The 18,879-nt window shown below is 44.1% G+C and overlaps 1 protein-coding gene across 1 annotated transcript in view; it reads right to left on the bottom strand.

Moving 5' to 3' along the window:
- The window catches only part of DYM (dymeclin), a gene marked incomplete in the record, with an annotated part of 2,754,049 nt that overhangs the window by 512,930 nt on the left and 2,222,240 nt on the right, over positions 1 to 18,879 (bottom strand).

Here is an 18,879-nt window from a genome sequence, read left to right as displayed (position 1 = left end):
TGGAGGGACTATTTGGATGACTCTCTTTCTTAGCAGCTTTTCTATCTCTAGTGCTGCTTCTTCCCTTTGACTGGGTGGAACGTTGGGAAGGTTTTTTGAAGGGACAGGACAAAGATTGAAGGGGATATGATAACTTCTGGTTATAATCCTTTGCACCCAAAAATCATTGGTGATGGTTAGCCAGGCAGAAGGGTACAAGGAGAAACTTCCCCCAACCACCTCCGGAGGAAAGGAGTTGGGCCGCTCTTCAGGAGCGCTGGTAGGATTGGCCAGGGAAAGAATCCCTGGAACCCTGGTTACATGGACCCCCTCTGCCCCGAAAGGAGTGTCTTCCCTGTGAGCGTCCCCTCTGCCTCTAGGGGAGAACTCGGCCTGTGTGTCACGGAAAGGACCCTGAGATTTCTTGAACCATTTCTTCCTATTCTTTTGGTTTCGGGAGAAAGCATGTACAGGGGAAGAATAACAGACACCTATGGCAGACAGGGTCTTACCATCCTGTTCACATCTGGCCAGTGTGCTTTTAACTTTGGGTCCAAACAACGAGGAGGGCTCAATGGGAGCGTTAAGAAAGGAAGCCTTAAAGGGTTCCGCGAAATTGCACAAGCGCATCCAGGTGTGTCGTCTCAAGACCGCAGTTGAACCCGCTACTCTAGCTGCTCCTTCTGATGCGTGAGATATCAGTCGCATAGAGGAGTTAGATATTGACTCAATGGTGGCCAGGTGAGAGGCCACTTTGGCAAGGACCTCATTAGACATGGCACCAGCCAAGATTTCAGAAAGCTCAGAAATCAGATCCCTTTGAAGCTTGGTAAAGTGTGCCATATAATTCAGGGACCTGATAGTAAAGGTCGCTGATGCAAAGGTGCGCTTCCCTATCCTGTCCAGGGCCCGGGACACTTTGCTACGTGGATGGACAGTCTGGCTTTCTTCTTCTGCCAGATCCTTTTTTGTTGCAGCCGCCACCACGAAAGCATCCACAGGAAGACCTTTTGACCAATGGGGATCCGTAGCAGGAGGGGACAAAAACTTATCTGGCCTCCGGGGAATAGCTTTGACGGTGTCAGGAGCCTTCCAAGCACGCTGCACGATAAACCAGACAAGTTCATCTGCAGGTGGAGTAACCCAGGAGGTAGGGGGCCGGGTGCGAAAAGCCTGCAGGAACACAGATTCCTCAGAGGTCGGATTAGAGGACTGCCAGTCACCTCTCTGTTTCAGGATTTTGAGGATATCACCAAAAGATACCTCGGAGGGTGACCGAGGGGATCCTTCCCCCTCATCAAAATCAGTGTCTTCAGTGAGGGACTCTTCTGTCGAGTCCATGTGCTTCCTCTTACATGAACCTTTCCTGTGGACTTCCTCAGTAGGAGAAGTTGAGGAAGATGGCAGAAAAGGGTTTTTCTGTGGAATATGTCCTGAGGCCCCTGCACCCAATGTCCGCTTGTTGAGACGTGTGAAACCAGTGTAACAGAGGAGGGCAGAGAGATAGACAGTCCAGTATCACCAGCAGCAGCGAAAGCCTTCTCCATCAGTTGGAAGGCTGGTCAACCTGAAGAGGAGTAAATGTCTAGGACAGGGATCATCCCTCCCCTAAGTGGTTCAGCATGCAGACCCGGAGTCTCTGGATGGCTGTGGAGCAGCAAACTATGTGTGTCACATAGCAAAACTTTCCTGCCATGAAGGCAACTGTGGTTCCTTAGTGAGATCCATAAAGGGAACCGCAGAAGGGGAAGACTGTGCTATATCCATGGACTTCAAAGGCAATGAAGGAGGAGAATAAGAAGGAGTCTTTGGAGATGGGTGATCATCTCTCCCAAGGAAGGATAGTTCTTCAGGGGTGGGATACCTCTGGCTAAGAGCACCTGATCCACAAGATGCAACACATCGTGTTCGGAAAGGCTTCTAGTGGACCTCACGGAGATTGAGGGAGAAACAGGTCTGTCCACAGAAGAGGCAAACTCGGTGCCTATCTCACCAGTCTGCACAGAGAACAACGGTGCCGAGACAGATTGGACTATGGGTGTCTGCACCAAAGAAGTCATCGGTGCCGAGGTCATGGTCTGCACCGACACAGGGATCGGTGCCGAAGTGGTTGTCAGTACTGAAGATGGAACCAACAAAACTGGAGTCAACAATAAAGGCGTCGGTTCCGAGTGAGATGTCAGAGCCGACGTGTTCAAGGTCTGCGCCGACTGAATGGTCAGTGCCGATACAGCGGTAATAGTTTGAACAGAAGAGCCCCTTGGTGCCGATATAGTGAAGGCTGCAGGAGAAGATGGAGCCGAGATCACTAGTGGAGCTGAAGGCCTCGGTGCCGAAGATGTAGGCACCGAAAGCACCGGGACTGACTGAGCGAGCTCCGAAGCCGAAACTTTAGCCTTTTTAGGTTTTGGTTGGTGGGAGTCCCCAGCCGGGGACGAAGGCAAAGATTTAGCCTTGGTAGGAACATCCAAGATTTTCTTATGGGCTCTAGGAGGGGTTGAGGCCTCCGACCCAGAAATATCCTCTGAAAAGGGAGATTTAAGAAGTCCCATCAGTAACAGCTTGTTTTTTCTTTCCAATAAGGTTCTATTTGAAAAGTTCTCACAAATAGTACAGGGTGGGTCAACAGACAAGTGGGATGCCCCCAAACAATAAACGCACAAAGAGTGTGCATCAGAAGAAGGTAGTTTGTGTCCAAAATCAGAACACCATTTAAACCCTGGACTACCTTTCTTATCTGCCATAATAGCTAAATTAGAAAGCAGAAAACGGTACCAGCAATGGTAGAAAAGAATACCCGAAGGTATAAGAAAAAGAGAAGGATTACCAACGATGGTAAGGGGAGAATACCTCACAGTAAAAAGGTACAGAAAAGAGAAGAAAAACCTGAAGAAAGTATGATCATTAGATGCAATAGGATAACAGACAATGAAATAGAAACTTTTCTGACAGAAAAGTAATATAAATGGCTATTAAACAACAAATAACTGTACTTAGCTCAAGAGAAGCAGCTTGACATGATCGAATGGCAACGTGGCAAACGAAATCTGGGGTAACAGGGAGAGGGGGGTTGTGGGTAAGAGTTTAGCTCAAGAAGCTGATGCGAGCTTGGAAAATGGCCAGCTCGGTTCCGAGGTCAGAACCCGATACCCATGCGTAAGGAATGAACGAGGATTAACAACATCAGATTGATTATTAGAATGCAACTTATTTTCTAGTTTTCTCTGGCATTATTTGACTGAGAGTGAAATCTGAAGTGACCACTGGGTGGTGGTGGGTAACTGTCTGCTGGCAATGCACTGGGTTACACTCATATTTCAAAAGTTCAAACAAGAAAGAACAATGCAATAATTCTACACGGCACATAAAAGGCAATCAGCACTTGGCTTTGCCAGGGCTAAGTAGTGGTCTTTTTGAGGCATCAGTGTAATGAATCTACAAATTCTTTGTGGTGAGGTAAATGTTTTCTAGGAGACAGAGGCACTGACAGATAAGTCCATATTCATGTTCAAGTATGGTGTACTTCTGTCTCGGCGCACCTGCATTCAGTGGAGTTGAAGCATGACATATTCTGGGCCAAGAACACATTTGTTGGAGTTTCTATATGATCTACATGGTGAACAAAGGACAGAGATTGGTTAGACAATATGCTGAGGTAACTAACTCTCTTTACTAGTATGTTCAAGAAAATGTCCCTGGACTACTGACCATTTTTTGAATAGTTTTATCTATGAATAGAAAGCAGTTCTCTCCAAAACAGTTTAAGCTATATTTATGAAACTTTCAGAGAATGCGCCTGAAAACAATCACTTCTAAATAGATTTATTTCTAGCCTCAAAGGGAAAGAAGCACAAGCATCTTGAAATTCTAATGAAAAATCGATTTACTGATTTAATTTTTGTGGCAAAACATTTTAAATGAATATCATTACGTAAACAGAAATACATATTTCTAGGGCTGAAGTTGCACTGTTCTATGTTCATGTTTTTAACTCCTTTGATTTATTTTGCAAATGCTGCATTTTTGCAATTATTAATACCGTCAACAAATGCCAATAACTCTATACTGCTTCCACATATTCTTATAAAATTGTCAGGACAAGAACACACTCTTGTTTGGCCCTATATGGAACAACACATGAGATAATAGGGTTTCCTTTTTCTTGGTCAGGTCATCCAAACCGAGTTAAAATTTCATTTATTTTTTTTCTATATCAAGAAGCATAATTTCAAAATCCTTAAAAATTATTACTGTGGCAAGCCCATCTGAATGCCTCATATGGAGTGCTTGGCCTCCCACACCCCTAACTCATACATACCAATTCGATGGTCAAACAAACTGGGAAAAAAACTGAAAACCCATCTGCAAGTCACCACCAGTAATCCCACATCAGTGAATAGGGTTCTAATAAACCATGAATAAAAGGCATGTCACTCACAAGAATTAAATTTGTCAGAGTGTAGTAATGCCAGATAACAGCTTTAAGGACAAAGTTTATCACACAAAAAAATATCAAATGAATTTGTTTTGTGAAAGGATGATCAAAAAACAGGACAGCAAAATGGCTATATAGGATTACTGATGGAACCTAACAATCTAGGATCATGTCCAGGATTCACTAAAGTTCTTGCTAATTGCCCAAAATGAGTTGGTCAGTAAGCACAATAGATATGATTAAGTCCTCATTATCAGATCATTATTATGTCTCTGAATTTAACACTGAAATGTCAAGACCAGACCACATTAGTTTTCTCCCTAGTGGTCCATGAATCACATTAGCAAAGGCACCCTCTACATTCACACTCCCCCCTACCCACTCACTCTCAGTACAAGATATTTCCAAAACACAAACCCGTATCGGCTCATGGACAAACAAGCCGCCCACACTTGCTCACATTCATTGAAACACTCATGCACATGTTTTCACACAGGCTCACACACACACACAGGCTCACACACACACACACACACACACACACACACACACACACACACACACACACACACACACACACACACACACACACACACACACACTTGCAATTGCCTTCCCTTACCCTTTAGAGCAACCACTCAAGCAGTCCCAGACACACACTTTCATGCAGCCTCATATATAGGCACTATATAGACTATAGACAAGTCCATATTCAGAAACACACCCCACCTTTAAATCTTCACTAAATTTACCTGCACTATGAGTATTCCTAAAAGAGTGAATGGGTGACACAGCCAAGGTTTTACGGTAGTCACTTTTTTCTTTGAGACAAATTTTAATTGGTTGAAAGAAACTGTAACCATGTACATTTGTGAGGGACGCACACAGCTAATTAACACGTCACTTTGCTAACAAGACCACTCTCGAAACTGAGACCCACGAGATGGGAAAACCTGTCTCTGAATTTGAAAGCCTCAGCACAATGCTTTTGACGTAAAATGCCTGTAAAACCCTACATTCAGTCCCAATATATAACAACCATGTATCAGTCCTATTTTGAGAGTTCTTAGTAAAATCTTAAAGAAATTATATAAGGTTTCCCAGGTGAACAATGAACCTAGAACTGCCACAAAACTTTCTAGCATCCAGCTGTATTATATTACTGGTCTACTGCACACTTCTCCCCTCAGTATAGAAAGTTTTGGTTAGCGCATATTTCAAGTGAGAATTTTTTTTTTGCTTGCTTTATGTGAATGTGTCTTGTAGTAACAGTTCAGTTTAGATATATTCTGGATATGTAGTAGATATTCCACCTTAAAAATAAAAGGTCATATGCCTCTCTGTATCAAAAAACAAGTAAAAAAACATCACTCTATGCTCTTAATGTCAAATGTCTGGAAAAAAAAAACATGGCACTCACTACCTGTGTATAAATGACCAACAGTAAGTCTCATTTTAACAGTTGTAGTAGATAGATGGTCTGTAATTCTGTAATTAGAACACAGACAATGTGGACACGGCTAACATCTGCATGACAACTTTACTTGACATGGTAGCATTTTGTGGCTCACTAGCATTTAAAGATGTAGTCTTCATATTGTAAATTTTCCCTTAGTGTGTGTGTGTGTGTGTGTGTGTGTGTGTGTATATATATGGGTCTACTACGGTTGATTGAAAACTCACTTGATTGAAAATGAAATTACTAGGATCACTTCACTGAAAATTCACGTGACTGAAAACTCACGTGACTGAAACTCATTTCGCTGAAAGTCATAAATGGCCTTTTCCCCACTGTAGTGCTACCCTGGAGTTAGTACACAAAGTAAGGGTGTATGTGGGGAGCACAGCCCCCCACATTGCAGGGTGTAAGGGGAAAAGCCCCCCCACATACCTTGGTTATATATTCTCTTTTGGAAACAAGTTATTTATTGCACTTGTGTTACTGTGTATAGTTTAAAATGTTTATAATATGTGGGGGGCTACGCCCCCCCCCCATGTAGGGGGCTGTGCCCCCCACTCCCCCTTACTTTATATACTAACTCCAAGGTCGCACTACAGGGGGGGAAGGCCATTTATGACTTTCAATGAAATGAGTTTCAAAGAAATGAGTTTTCAGTGAAGTGAGCTTTCAGTGAAGTGGTCCTTGTAATTTCATTTTCAATCAACCGTAGTAGACCCATATATATATATATATATATATATATATATATATATATATATATATACACACGCACGCACACACACACACACACACACATTTATTATAGATATGTATGTGTGTAGATAGATTTATCTGTGTGTATAACTGCACAAGTGATATACAGTGTACAAGGTATCATGCAATATGATATTGATAATTTAAGGCTAACCTTAGCTTTGTACCAATATTTTGTACATATTACTTTTATTTAAGTTCATCAGGTTAATGTGCTGATCAAAACTGACCAATTTCAAGCATAACCTGGATAAATCTGATAGAGTAGAAGAGCAGAATAGAAATAGATGGCAGAGAAAAATAAGTGAGCTACCCAAAATGATTTAAACACTTACTGGTTTGGATAGCAGTAAACAGAGCATAAAGGTTATGTGAAAGACAAATACAATTTCATTAATGCAAACTGTTGGTTCTTTTTTTTTTCCAAACACCTTTATAGAATTATCACTTGCGACATAGGCACATTTACATTCATATAAAAGTAATCAAACTATATTAATATAACAAATATTATACTTCACATATATTACTATTTATCATATAACCTAAAAAGAAGTTATGTACTTACCATAACGTTCCATGTTAGCAGTTCATCTCACCCTTCATTCTTTACATATGGGATCGGAGCCGACTCGGCCTATTTACAAGCTGGAAGACTTCTGGTTGGCTCGTGGCTAGGTAGGTATCCCATGGTGCACCAGTACAATCCCCAGATCTCATTTGCTGCTGACTAGAAGAAATAAAACAGCCCACAGAAGAAGCCAATACTAAAAGGTCTCCATAAATAATGAAATTAGTATTTTTCTGTCTCCAGGCACTTCCAGGATGGGGGCAGGAGGGCAGGTTCGAAAGAATGAAGGGTGAGATGGACTACTAACATGGAACATTATGTTAAGTGCATAACTTCTTTCTGTTAAGTAGTCCTATCGCACCTTCATTCTTTACAAATGGACAGCGTCCCTAACACCGTATCCTTGGGTGGCTCGAGGAAAAATATTCCTGAGTACCGTGGAACCAAAGGAAGCTCTATCCCTGGAGATTAAATTCAATTTTTAATGAGTAATAAAAGTGTGAGGGGCAGCTCACATAGCAGCTGCATAAATACTGTCAAGTGGAACCCTGGCTTGAAAGGCTGCAGAGGTAGATTGAGATCTGGTAGAATGAGCCTCGATTTCAAAGGGTAAAGGTTTGTCCTCAGAACTGTAAGCATAAGCTATACAGTTAGAAATCCAGTTAGAGAGAGTCACTTTGGAAACTGGTAAGCCCAACCTGGATTCGGAAAAGGAAATGAACTATTGATCCGATTTTCTAATGTCTTTAGTCCAGTGCAAATAAAAACGTAATTGTCTATGGACATCCAGTTGGTGAAACCTGTACTCAGCTGCATTGGAATGATGGAATGATTTGGAAAGAAAACCGGAAGCTCTATGGACTGATTCTACATGGCCTGGGAACAGTCCTTGGGGACAAAGGAAGGGTTAGTACGAAGGGACACCCTGTCTTATGAAAAATCAGATAAGGCAGTTTAACAGGCAGTGCTTGCAATTCTGACACCCGCCTGGATGATGTGATAGCCACCAAAAACATCTTCCAAGACAAGAACTTCAAAGAGCATGAATGAGAAGGCTCAAAGGGCGGCAATGTCAATTTCGATAACACAAAGTTTAAATCCCATGATGCCACAGGCTCCTGAACCGGAGGTCTAATCAAAGTGGCACCTTTGAGGAAGGTTTTGCACAATTTGAGACATCAAATTGGAATCTGGAAACCCCAAGTGGAAATTTGAAATCGCTGCCAATTGGAATCTGATAGTGGCAGCCGCAGATCCTTGGTGAAATAGTTCAGAGAGAAATTCCAAAACCACGGGAATGGAGGCAGTGAGGGGGGGGGGGGGTCAACATCCATTTTCTACACCCAGAGAGAGAATCTTTTCCATTTACTGGAATAAAGTTTCCTAGTTGAAGGTTTATGAGAAGACGTAAGGATATGAGTCACAGAAGGCGAAAAGTCATGAAGCCTGACTAGTGATGGAACTGGAGCAGCCACACTGTCAAATTGAGTGAGTGTAACAAGGTGTGAAGCGAAGCTGACATGTGAGTCAACAGGTATGGAACTGGGTCCAGAATCCAAGGATTGTCCAGGAGAAGAGGCCCGAGGAAGGGTAACCAAACCTGACAAGGTCAGTAAGGAGCAATGAGGATCAACTTGCTTCCCAGCCGCTTCGCCTTCTGAATCACCTTGGGAATGAGAGGAAAGGAAGGAAAAGTATACAGGAGACCCAGGGGCCAATCGTGAACAAGTGTGTCTCTGAGTGACTGACGTGGAGGGGGGATGACGGAAAAGTAGCTGCTGCATTTGGCGTTGATTGTACTGGCAAAGTGGTCGCAGCAAGGCTGTCCCCACCTGCAGAAAATCTGTTCTGCTGTTTCCTGTTTCAGAGACCACTCGTGAGGCATCAGAATCGTCCGGCTGAGCTTGTCAACTATCACGTTGGTCGTCCCTGGAATGTGCATCGGCACCAGAAAGCACTGGGAAGATATCGCCCATTCCCAAACTCGCATGGCCTCTCAAAAGAGTGGGTAAGATCTGGTTCCGCCCTGTTTGTTGATATACCATACTACCGACATGTTGTCTGATTGTACTGCAATAGTCCCCAGAGGAAGGAGGTCGTGAAGTGCTTGCAATGCCAGTAGGACCGCCTTCATCTCTAGAACGTTGATGCAGGTGGGCCTGATGTTCTTGCCATGTGCCTTGGACAGTCCTGCCTAGATAATGCCCCCCCCTTATCACAGAGGCATCCGTGGTCACAGTGACAATGGGTTGGCGAGGAGCAATTGAAGAGCCCGTGGTCAGTTGATTGGGTAATGTCCACCAAAGTAGGTCTTTCTTGCAAGATTCTGTCAGTAGAATGTGATGGGATGATGGAAGGTGCTGAAACGACCATTGGGACGACAGGAGCCACTGAAGAATTCTCATGTGTAACCTGGCTAGTGGCATTAATAGCATGGTGGAAGCCATGGTCCCAAGGAGCTGTAGAACAAGCTTGGCTTTGACCCTTCACAAGGGAAGAAGAAAGTGAATTTGAAACACCAGATTTTGTGCCCTTTCGGCAGGAAGACGAACCACCATGTTTACTGTGTCTATCTCTGCGCCTATAAAATTCACAGATTGAGAAGGCAATAAGGCAGATTTTCCCAATTTATAGAGATTCCCAGTTGGGCACAAATCTGAATAGTTTTGTCCCTGCTCTGAAGGAGTTGATGCCTGGTGGGGGCGGTCAGTAGCCAGTCATCCAAATAAGGAAACACCTGGAATCCTTGACATCTCAGGGGAGCTGTCACTACTGCCATACATTTGGTGAACACCCTGAGGGCTGTGGTGAGACCAAAGGTCAGAGCATGGAACTGGAAGTGACTGGCTCCCAGCCAGAAGCGCAGATGACTCCTTGATGCCCTGTTCATTTTTATGTGATAATAAACATCTTGGAGATCCACTGAGCACATCCAACTGTCTTTCCCTAACAACGGGAGTATAGACTGCAGTGTTAGCATCTCCAGAACTTGTCCTTTACTGATTCGTTCAATCTGCTGAGGTCCAGAATGGGCCTACAGTCCCCTGTACGTTTTGGCACTAAAAAGAATTGGGAGTAAGTTCCGAATCCTATTTGGTCTGCTGGGACGGTCTGGATGACTCTTTTTAACAGCAATTTGTTGACCTCCACAGTTGCCTGATCCCTGTCATTGAGTGGAATATCTGGGATCTTCTTGGGAACAAAGGGTGGAAGGTCTAGAGGGAACAGTAAAACGTACTCCCACGGCAGAGTGTGTTTTTCCTTCTTGCTTGCACCAGGTGACAGTGTCCTTTACCTTGGATCCAAACAATGAGGAACCGTTGAATGGGGCATTGGTAAAGGTAGACTTAAACGGTTCCACAAAGTTACACAAACGCATCCAGGAATGACGCCTCAAGGAAATTCCTGAACCCGCTGCCCTGCTCGCACCATCAGCCGTATATGAAATAAGCCGCATGGAGGAGTTAACAATAGAGGTCAAGGTGGACAACTGGGCACAAACCTTGTCAGGGACTCCCTCAGTACATGTACCTTGTATAGAATCTCCTAACTCTTTAAGGAGATCTCTCTGGAGCCTAGTAAAGTGAGTAAGGTAATTCAGCGATCTAAGGGTAAATGCCGCTGAAGAAAAGATATGCTTCCCGTATCTGTCCATCATTCGAGACTCCTTATTCGGCGGATGAACAGAAGTCGTCTCAGCTAACTCCTACTTAGTGGTGGCCGCCGCCACCACCATGGCATCTACAGGCACACCTTTAGATAAAAAGTCTTTTCCTGGTGGGGAAGAAAGGAACTTGTTTGGTCTCCTGGGAACTGGCTCCACTGCATCAGGAGTATCCCACACCTTTCAACTAACTACATTTATCAGTTCGTCGAAAGGTGGAGACACTTTCAGATACACAGACTCCTCATCAGAAGGAGTGAGAGTGGGCCAGTCGCACCTCTGTTTAAGGATCTCCAGGATGTCTATGAAGGACCAAAACCAAAAAACAGGACTTGCAAGAGTGCCCAAATGAAGGTCAAAAACCAAACTTCTTAGATGAACACAAGCACTTTATTTACTTAACGCTGCAACACAAAAGAATACGTTTTCGACATAGAATCCAAGTCTTCATCAGAGATGAACAAATCACAGTAGACCTTACATCAATTTATACCATCCAACCTGGGCTCAATTTTTTTATCTAGTCCACACGCTTGTATAATTATTAGCGTGCCAATGCTCTTCAGAATAAGAGACATCATCAGAGGATGACTTGGGGGACCCTTCCGACTCCTTGAGGTCAGTGTCAGATGCCAAAGACTCATCCTGGTAGTCGACATGCTTCTTCTTACAAGTCTTCTTCCATGGGGGCTCCTCGGAAGGACATTCCTGGGAGGCCTCGGAAGAATGAGGTCCACCAGCTGGTGGCTCCTGAGGCTGGGGGTCTCTGCTGCCACTAGAGGGAATAAGTGCTGAGACCGAAGTAGGTGCTATGGGGGGGGGAAGAGTGCCAGTACCCTCGGTAGGAGCTGATGATCGGGACAACACACTCCTCATCATCTCGAAAGCCGACCTCTCTGGCACCGAGGAGACCGAGGATGCCGTCGGCACCAGAGCCATCGGCTCCGAGATAGATGCAGGGTCCGAACTCATCCTAGCCAACGCGCCGAGAGGAAGACTCGGAACCGAAGAAGTTCGGTTCCAAGCATCCCTGGTGAGGCCGACCGGAGAGCTTCGACCCCTGGACACTACGGAAGGCACCAAAAGTGTCAGAGCAGAACTCGGCTCCGAAACAGCCACAATTGGAGCTGGAGCTGAGGGTTCCACTAGTGGTACCAAGCACACTGGCTCCGAAAGACCAGCATGGCTTGGAGGAGGAATTAGCACAGGGTTGAACAGGCTCGAGTGGCTCCGGAGTCAACAACAATTTAGGCAAAGCAGACAACTTCAAAAGTCTCAGCACCACCCTCTCCACATCTTCTTCCGATAAAGTCCTGGAAGACCTGGATGACATAGTAGGAGATAGAGATCTCGAAGGTACAGGAGGCTTCAGTAACAAGGAGACCGGTAGAGGGTCCATAGACCGGCTCCGAGAAGTAGTCTCAAGAGTCTCAGCAGTCAGCTCCAAAAAACATGGAACCGACCCTGCAACAACAATGCCACTCTCAGTCAGCTCCGAGGTCTGTGGAGCCGATAAGACAGTTTTCACAACTTTAAGAGGTGGCTCCGAGACACCAGCCAGTGCCGGGGAGGGCCTCTTGGCAGATTTAGACTTTCCTTTAGCAGATTTGGAGGATGATGAGGAACTAGACAAGTCTTCCTCGAAGGAAGGTTTAAGAAGACCTTTTAGAATTAACTTATTCTTCCTTTCCTGCAACACCCTGGGACTAAAGGCATGACAGAATAAACAGGTCTTCTGCAAATGGATGGCCCCTAAACAGTAAACACAATTACCGTAACCATCCGTTAAGGACATCTATTGGGAGCACTTAACACACTTCTTGAAGCCGGATGGCTTATGCTCCTTATTCTCTTTAGACATTTCTCAAATCAATAGAACACACGCACACAGAGAAGAAGGAGGACTAGGTCCTCTAACTTAAATGGGCCTAGCTCTGCTGAAAGGGAAGATACCATGAGGACTATGTCCTCTAACTTAAACGGACCTAGCCCGGGCACGAGGGGATAGGGTCTTCTAACTTAAACAGACCTAACAGTTATAAGGGAGAAAAGCACACTCAACCGAACAGTGGGGAACAAAAATAGTACAAGTCAACTGCAAAAACAAACTGAACGAAGTTCTGTCAACAATATTAGCAAAATGATGCTAACAGCAAACTAATAACTCTAAATAGCAAGCGGAAACCACTAAATTCTATTTAAATACACAGAATACTAGTGCGCAAAAAGCGCCTACTTTAATCCAAATAGTAAGCCTGGTACAAGGGATACCAAGAAGAAATAATGGCTAAAGGCCAAAAATTGTACCAAATGGTGCAAATATAAGATAACTTTATACTACGCTAATTGAATACAACAGTAACGATTTAACTATATAGAACCCAACATCTAATCTAAGCTAAACAGTGAAGAAAACTTTGAAAAAGTTGAAAATATGCAAACACTTAGCCAGAGTCAAAGAGAAGCACAACCGAACTCGTTGACGTGGCAAACGAGATCTGGGGATTGTACTGGTGCACCATGGAATACCTACCTAGCCTGTGCCAAAAAGTGCCCATTTTCAGCAGAAGCCAGGGGAGAGAGGCTCCACAATCTCAATATTTCAAAAAAAAAGTACAGATATTTTCAATCACAAAGTATCATGTTACATTACAAAACAGCAAGTACAAATATTTTAAATCAAGAAGTATCATATTACACTACAAAACATAAGAGTGAAAAAATGTGTAATGAGAAAAACAGAAAACAAGTTTCAAAGTAGACTGCAATAAAAAACAGAGTTGAAGAGAATATGTGAGGACAAATTCAATAGTCATATTATTTGTTACATAGATTAGTATATAGCAAATGAAAAGTAGTAGATGAAAGGTCTGCAGAGTTGAATTAAATAAGGTAAAGTAGTATCACAATAAACAATGTTTTGGTTTTAAGAGTAATAAACTTGGGTATCTACCCAAATATGGTGACAATGCCTTCAAAGTTACGGATGTGATTAATAATATTGAAATATTATTTTAACTGATAAAATATTAGGTCATTATGTAATTATGCTGACATGGAGTGTTGAGGTGGTGGTGCTGCGGTACTGTGGTCGCCTCACAGTAAGACGTCCTGTTCGATTCTCAGCTAGAGCGTCTTCTGTGTGGAGACATGCATGAATGGGTGTACCTTCGTTGAAGGTTGTGCTTCAGGGCTGGCAACTCGGCACATAAAAATCTACTGCCAATCATTAGCGGACCGGAGTTCCGCTGTGGTGACCCCTAACCAGGAAAAGTCAAAAGACACAACAAAAAGGGGGGGGGGAGTGGAGTAGGAGGCTGGAGAGGATTGTGGGTGTGATCTAGGTTTAAAGGGATGAGTGAAGTATAGTGAGTAAGTTCAGCCAGGATTGGCACAGGAACAGGTCCAAGATTTTGTAAGGTATTCTTTATTCTTTTAGGGAGCATCTAAAGGTGAGTAGTTTAAAAATAGTTCTGGTGGTTAGAGATAAGGAGTTCCATTTTTTCTGCTATTGAGTACGAGTAGAGGCTTTGTCCATGGGGATTTATTTGATTTATTTACTATCAGAAATGGTTTGCCCTCCAAAAGAGTTCTTTTTGGAAAATACATATTGATTAAAGGGGTAAGAGGTGGGCTGGCTAATGGTTTGTGGTGGGGGAATTCCAGCCAGATAAGGGTATGCAAAGCTTTGCAGTGATGGGTAAAGGAGGATGAATTACTATCAAACTTGGCAATTTTGCTGTAGCAGCTTTCAAGTTTGTTTTTTATGGATGATTCTAAACTGGTTAGAATTGCTGCTTCATACAGTAGGGAGGCCAGAAGGTAGGTTTTTGTGGGTGTGATTGTTTCTGTATAGTACGTCTAGTTTTTGATGGATTTTCTTGATATTGCTTAGGATGTGGAGTTCAAATTTAAGATCATCATCTATTATGATTCCTAATAGTTTGGTATGGTAGAGTAACTTGATTTTAGTGCCATTTGCAGAAAAGATTTTGAAAGATGCTTTGTTAGGGCTGTGAGATTTTGGGGTAAAGAGGAGGAGTTTGTTTTTTTTGGGGGGCGCGAGTAGGAGCTGGGCCATTGTAAGCCAGGTTTCAATGGAGATGACAGCTTGCTGAGTGATTTTCTGGAGGTGAGTTAAGCTGTTTGAAGAGCAGATGATGGCAGTCACATACGTATTCAATCAAGGTGCCTTCAGAAGAAAATGAACATAGCTTATTGATAAAAATATAGAACAGTGGAAGACCAAGGATGGACACTTGTGGGACTCCTGGGGAAGTGAGAAGGTATGTGGAGATGGAGTCTTACCATTTTACAACTTGTTGCCTGTTGGCAGGGTAGCTACAGAACCATTGAATAGATGGAGATGCTAGACCCAGGGTGGAAAACTGACTGAGGGGTTTACTGTCAGAGACACCATCAAAAGCTTTTGATAGATCTAGAAATACTGCAGATACAAGTTTATTAGAGTTGTGAACTTTACTGACAGTGTCTGTAAATGACAGCAATGCAGTACAAGTGCTGTGGTCTGGACAAAATCCTTGTTGCATGTTGGTGATTAGCTTGTTTTGTAAGAAATAGCAGAGAAATTTTTGATGAATACATCTTTCACGGATTTTAGTGGTGGAAGACAGGATAGCTATGTGTTGGAAATTTCTAATGTTAATAGAATTACCTCCTTTATGTATGGGCTACCACGGTGGTGCAGTGGTTAGCATTGCCGCCTCACAGCAAGAGGTTCTCCGGTTCGATTCTCGACTGGGGTGCCTTCTGTGTGGAGTCTGCATGTCCTCCCTGTAGTCACGTGGGTTTCCTCCGGGTGCTCCGGTTTCCTCCCACATCCCAAAAACATGCTGTAGGTGGATTGGACACTCTAAATTGGCCCTAGGTGTGAGTGTGTGCCTTCTGTGGAAGGTTCATAGGTTCATACTAGGCTATCTGCCCTAGGGCATTTATAAGCCTAGCCAGAGTATATTTGGCTTTCGCCACCCATTTTAAATTAATTTTACTATGCCCTTTTTCAAGGTTAGTATACTGTGCCTCTGTCTAACAGAGACACAGAAGTGATACCCGGGGTAAACCTACGATCTCCCATCCACTCATCAAGATTCCTCTTGAAGACAGTCAATGAGGGACTCTGCCTAACCTGGACTTGGATTTTATTCCAGAGTGAAGGGAGCATCTGGGTTATGAATCTGTCCCTCCAGCATGTCCTATTTATTTCAGTGCTGAGGTTCAAGTCTCTCGAGCATGTAGCTCGATGGGATTTGGATTTTTTGAGGTGCAGCATGTCCCTTAATTCCGGGTTGGACATGGCTTTATATGTCAGGCACAGGTCGCCTCTGAGCAGGCGGTATGCCACTGAGTAGAGCTGGAGTTTCTTTAACTGGGCAGCATATGGCATCTGTTTGAGCCCTTTGATGCTCATGGTGAGGTACTTTTGGGGTCTTTCCAGTTGCTGCAGGTGTTTGGTAAGGTACATCCCAAAAGGGGCATTGTACTCGATTATGGGCCTGATGAGGGATGAGTAAAGAGGCACGATGACCTCCCCTAATCTAGATGTGAATCCCTTCATGATTAGGTGGGCTATATAAAATGTTTTTCTAACCACTTTGGCCACGTGGTTGTCAAATGAGAGATTGCTATCAACTTGGGTCCCCAGGTCCCTAATTAATTCTTCTGTACTTAATGGATTACCACCTATGTGGTAATTTGTGGGCACTTTGTTTTTGCCAAAGGGGATGACTATACACTTTTTGGCGTTTAGCTTGAGGCCATGGCTCTGGCACCAGTTGTCTCTTTCTATGAGGCCCTTTTGGAGGATGCTTGTGTCGGCTGGAGAGTCAATTATGGTGCCCAGTTTGCAGTCATCTGCGAACTTGGTCAGCCACAGTCCTTCTGTGTTGGCCTGTACCTCTGAGAAATATATACCGAACAAGAGAGGTCCCAGGACTGAGCCTTGTGGGACGCCACTTGTAACTGGTTTGGAGTCTAATAAGGCTCCAGCAATTCTAACCATGTGGGTTATGTCCTTGAGCCAGTTTGCAACCCATATAGTGACATAGGGGTTTATATTTAAGCTGGTTAGCATATCTATAATGCCCGAGTGGGGTATTGTATCGAAGGCTTTTGCGAGGTCCAGGTAGAATGTGTGGACCACCTTCCCTTCGTCAATGGCCTTGGTGACTGTTTCAAAGAAGTCGACCACGTTTAAGAGGCAGGATCTGCCCTTAACAAAGCCGAACTGGGTAGGATCCAGTGTCTGTAGGTCCCCAATATCTTTATTTATGAGGTCCATGATGATCCTTTCCATAGCTTTGCAGACCAAGCTAGTCAGGCTTATGGGGCGATAGTTTCCAGGGTCCGTTGAGGCACCACCTTTGTGGAGAGGAACCACTGTTGCTGTACGCCACTCTTTGGGTACATATCCTGTAGTAAGGCTGAGATTGAACAGTAGTTTTATGTTTGGGTTTAGCTCTTCTTGGAGTTCATGTAGGACACAGCCCAGGACACCGTCTGGTTCCATTGATGCTGTGTTTTTTGCTTTGGAGAGGGTGGCTCTTACCTGAGCATCTGAGATGTCAGGGGGGCAGGACTCTGCTGGGATAGATATTTGCCCTTTTGGTGGGAGAAGTTTGCGCTGAACCTGTCAGCTAGGATGTTGACAATGTCTGTGGGTTTGGTGTATTTTTTGTCATTTTGGACTAATTCTGAGCATATCTGGGAATTCCCACCCAGGTTCCTAACATAACTAAAGAAAGCCTTGTGATTATCCTTAGTGTCCTGTGCAATTTTTCTCTCGAAGCTGGCCTTAGACGATTTTATGAGTGCCCTTAGTTTTTTTGCTAATACTGATCAGAGATGCCTTCCCTTTTGGGATTTTGCTCTATCATGTAGTAGCTTCCTCCTTCTATTGTACAGTTTGTTTATGGCTGGGGTCCACCAGACAGGACGCCTGCCTTTGGAGGATTGGGTCTTGGTTTTATTTGGGATTGCATGATCCATGCATTCCTGAAGGTGTTCATAGAATGCATTTATAAAGGATTCTGCAGTCTGGGCCGTATTTTCCACAGGCCCGGGGGCTTTGAAGGATTCCACCTCGGTTTTGAGGAGTGTGAAATTTGCTTTAGAGAAGTTTTTCACTGTGGTTTTCTGGGCAGGGGGTGGGGTCGGGATGTGAATATCCAGTGAGATCAGTTTATGGTCTGATCTTACCAGTGAGGGATACACTTCTGGTCTGGGGCATAGAGTCCCCATGTTGGTGATGATCAGGTCCAGTATGTTTTCCCCTCTTGTGAGTGTGGTAACAAGTTGTTCCATAGCATTTAAGTTTATGAATTCTAGGAACATTGGGCTAGGGTGTTGGAGCTAGAGTAATGCTCCCAGTCTATGTTTGGGTAGCTGAAGTCGCCCAATATAATGGTGTTTGGAGAGACCTTCATATTTTCCAGTGTTCAGAGGAAGGCCGAGTGGGGTTCCTGGGTTTGGGAGGGTGGTCTGTAGCAGGCTATAAACTGGAAGGCAGTTTTACCCACTGTTAGTTGCACATGGATAGTCTCTGATGCTTCATGCTTTGCCACCAACCTGGAGGTGTGCGTATCTTTGATGAATATCGATACTCCCCCTCCTTTTGTGGTTCGGTCCAGATTTTGGGGCCGAAAAGCATGGTATGAGGTATAACCTGGTAGTGCTGGGGTGCTCTTGGGAGCCCTGAACTAGGTTTCTGTTACTGCACAGATATCGATGTTCTCCATGCTAAGGAGAGTTTGAGTGTGTGCTTCTTGAGGTTTAGACTTCTGGCGTTGAGTAGCATTACTCTTAGTTTCTTATCCCTTGTGATACCTATGAAGGTGGGTTTGTCTTTTGAGCCTTGCCTAAAAGAGGCACTATGGGGGTAGCAAGAGCCTTTGCCAATATCCGAAAGCCCAGGGGTGACATGTGCAAGCCATCCCTAGTGAAGCATGGGTGCCAGGCTGGCAACTCTACACCGTAAAACTCCGCTGCCAATCATGAGC

Source organism: Protopterus annectens, chromosome 1.part1 (assembly GCF_019279795.1).
Source record: "Protopterus annectens isolate FY-2018-M chromosome 1.part1, PAN1.0, whole genome shotgun sequence".
Classification (NCBI taxonomy): Eukaryota; Metazoa; Chordata; order Ceratodontiformes; family Protopteridae; genus Protopterus; species Protopterus annectens.
Note: the sequence above shows the minus strand (reverse complement) of the source record. Positions and strands in the feature narration are given on the sequence as shown.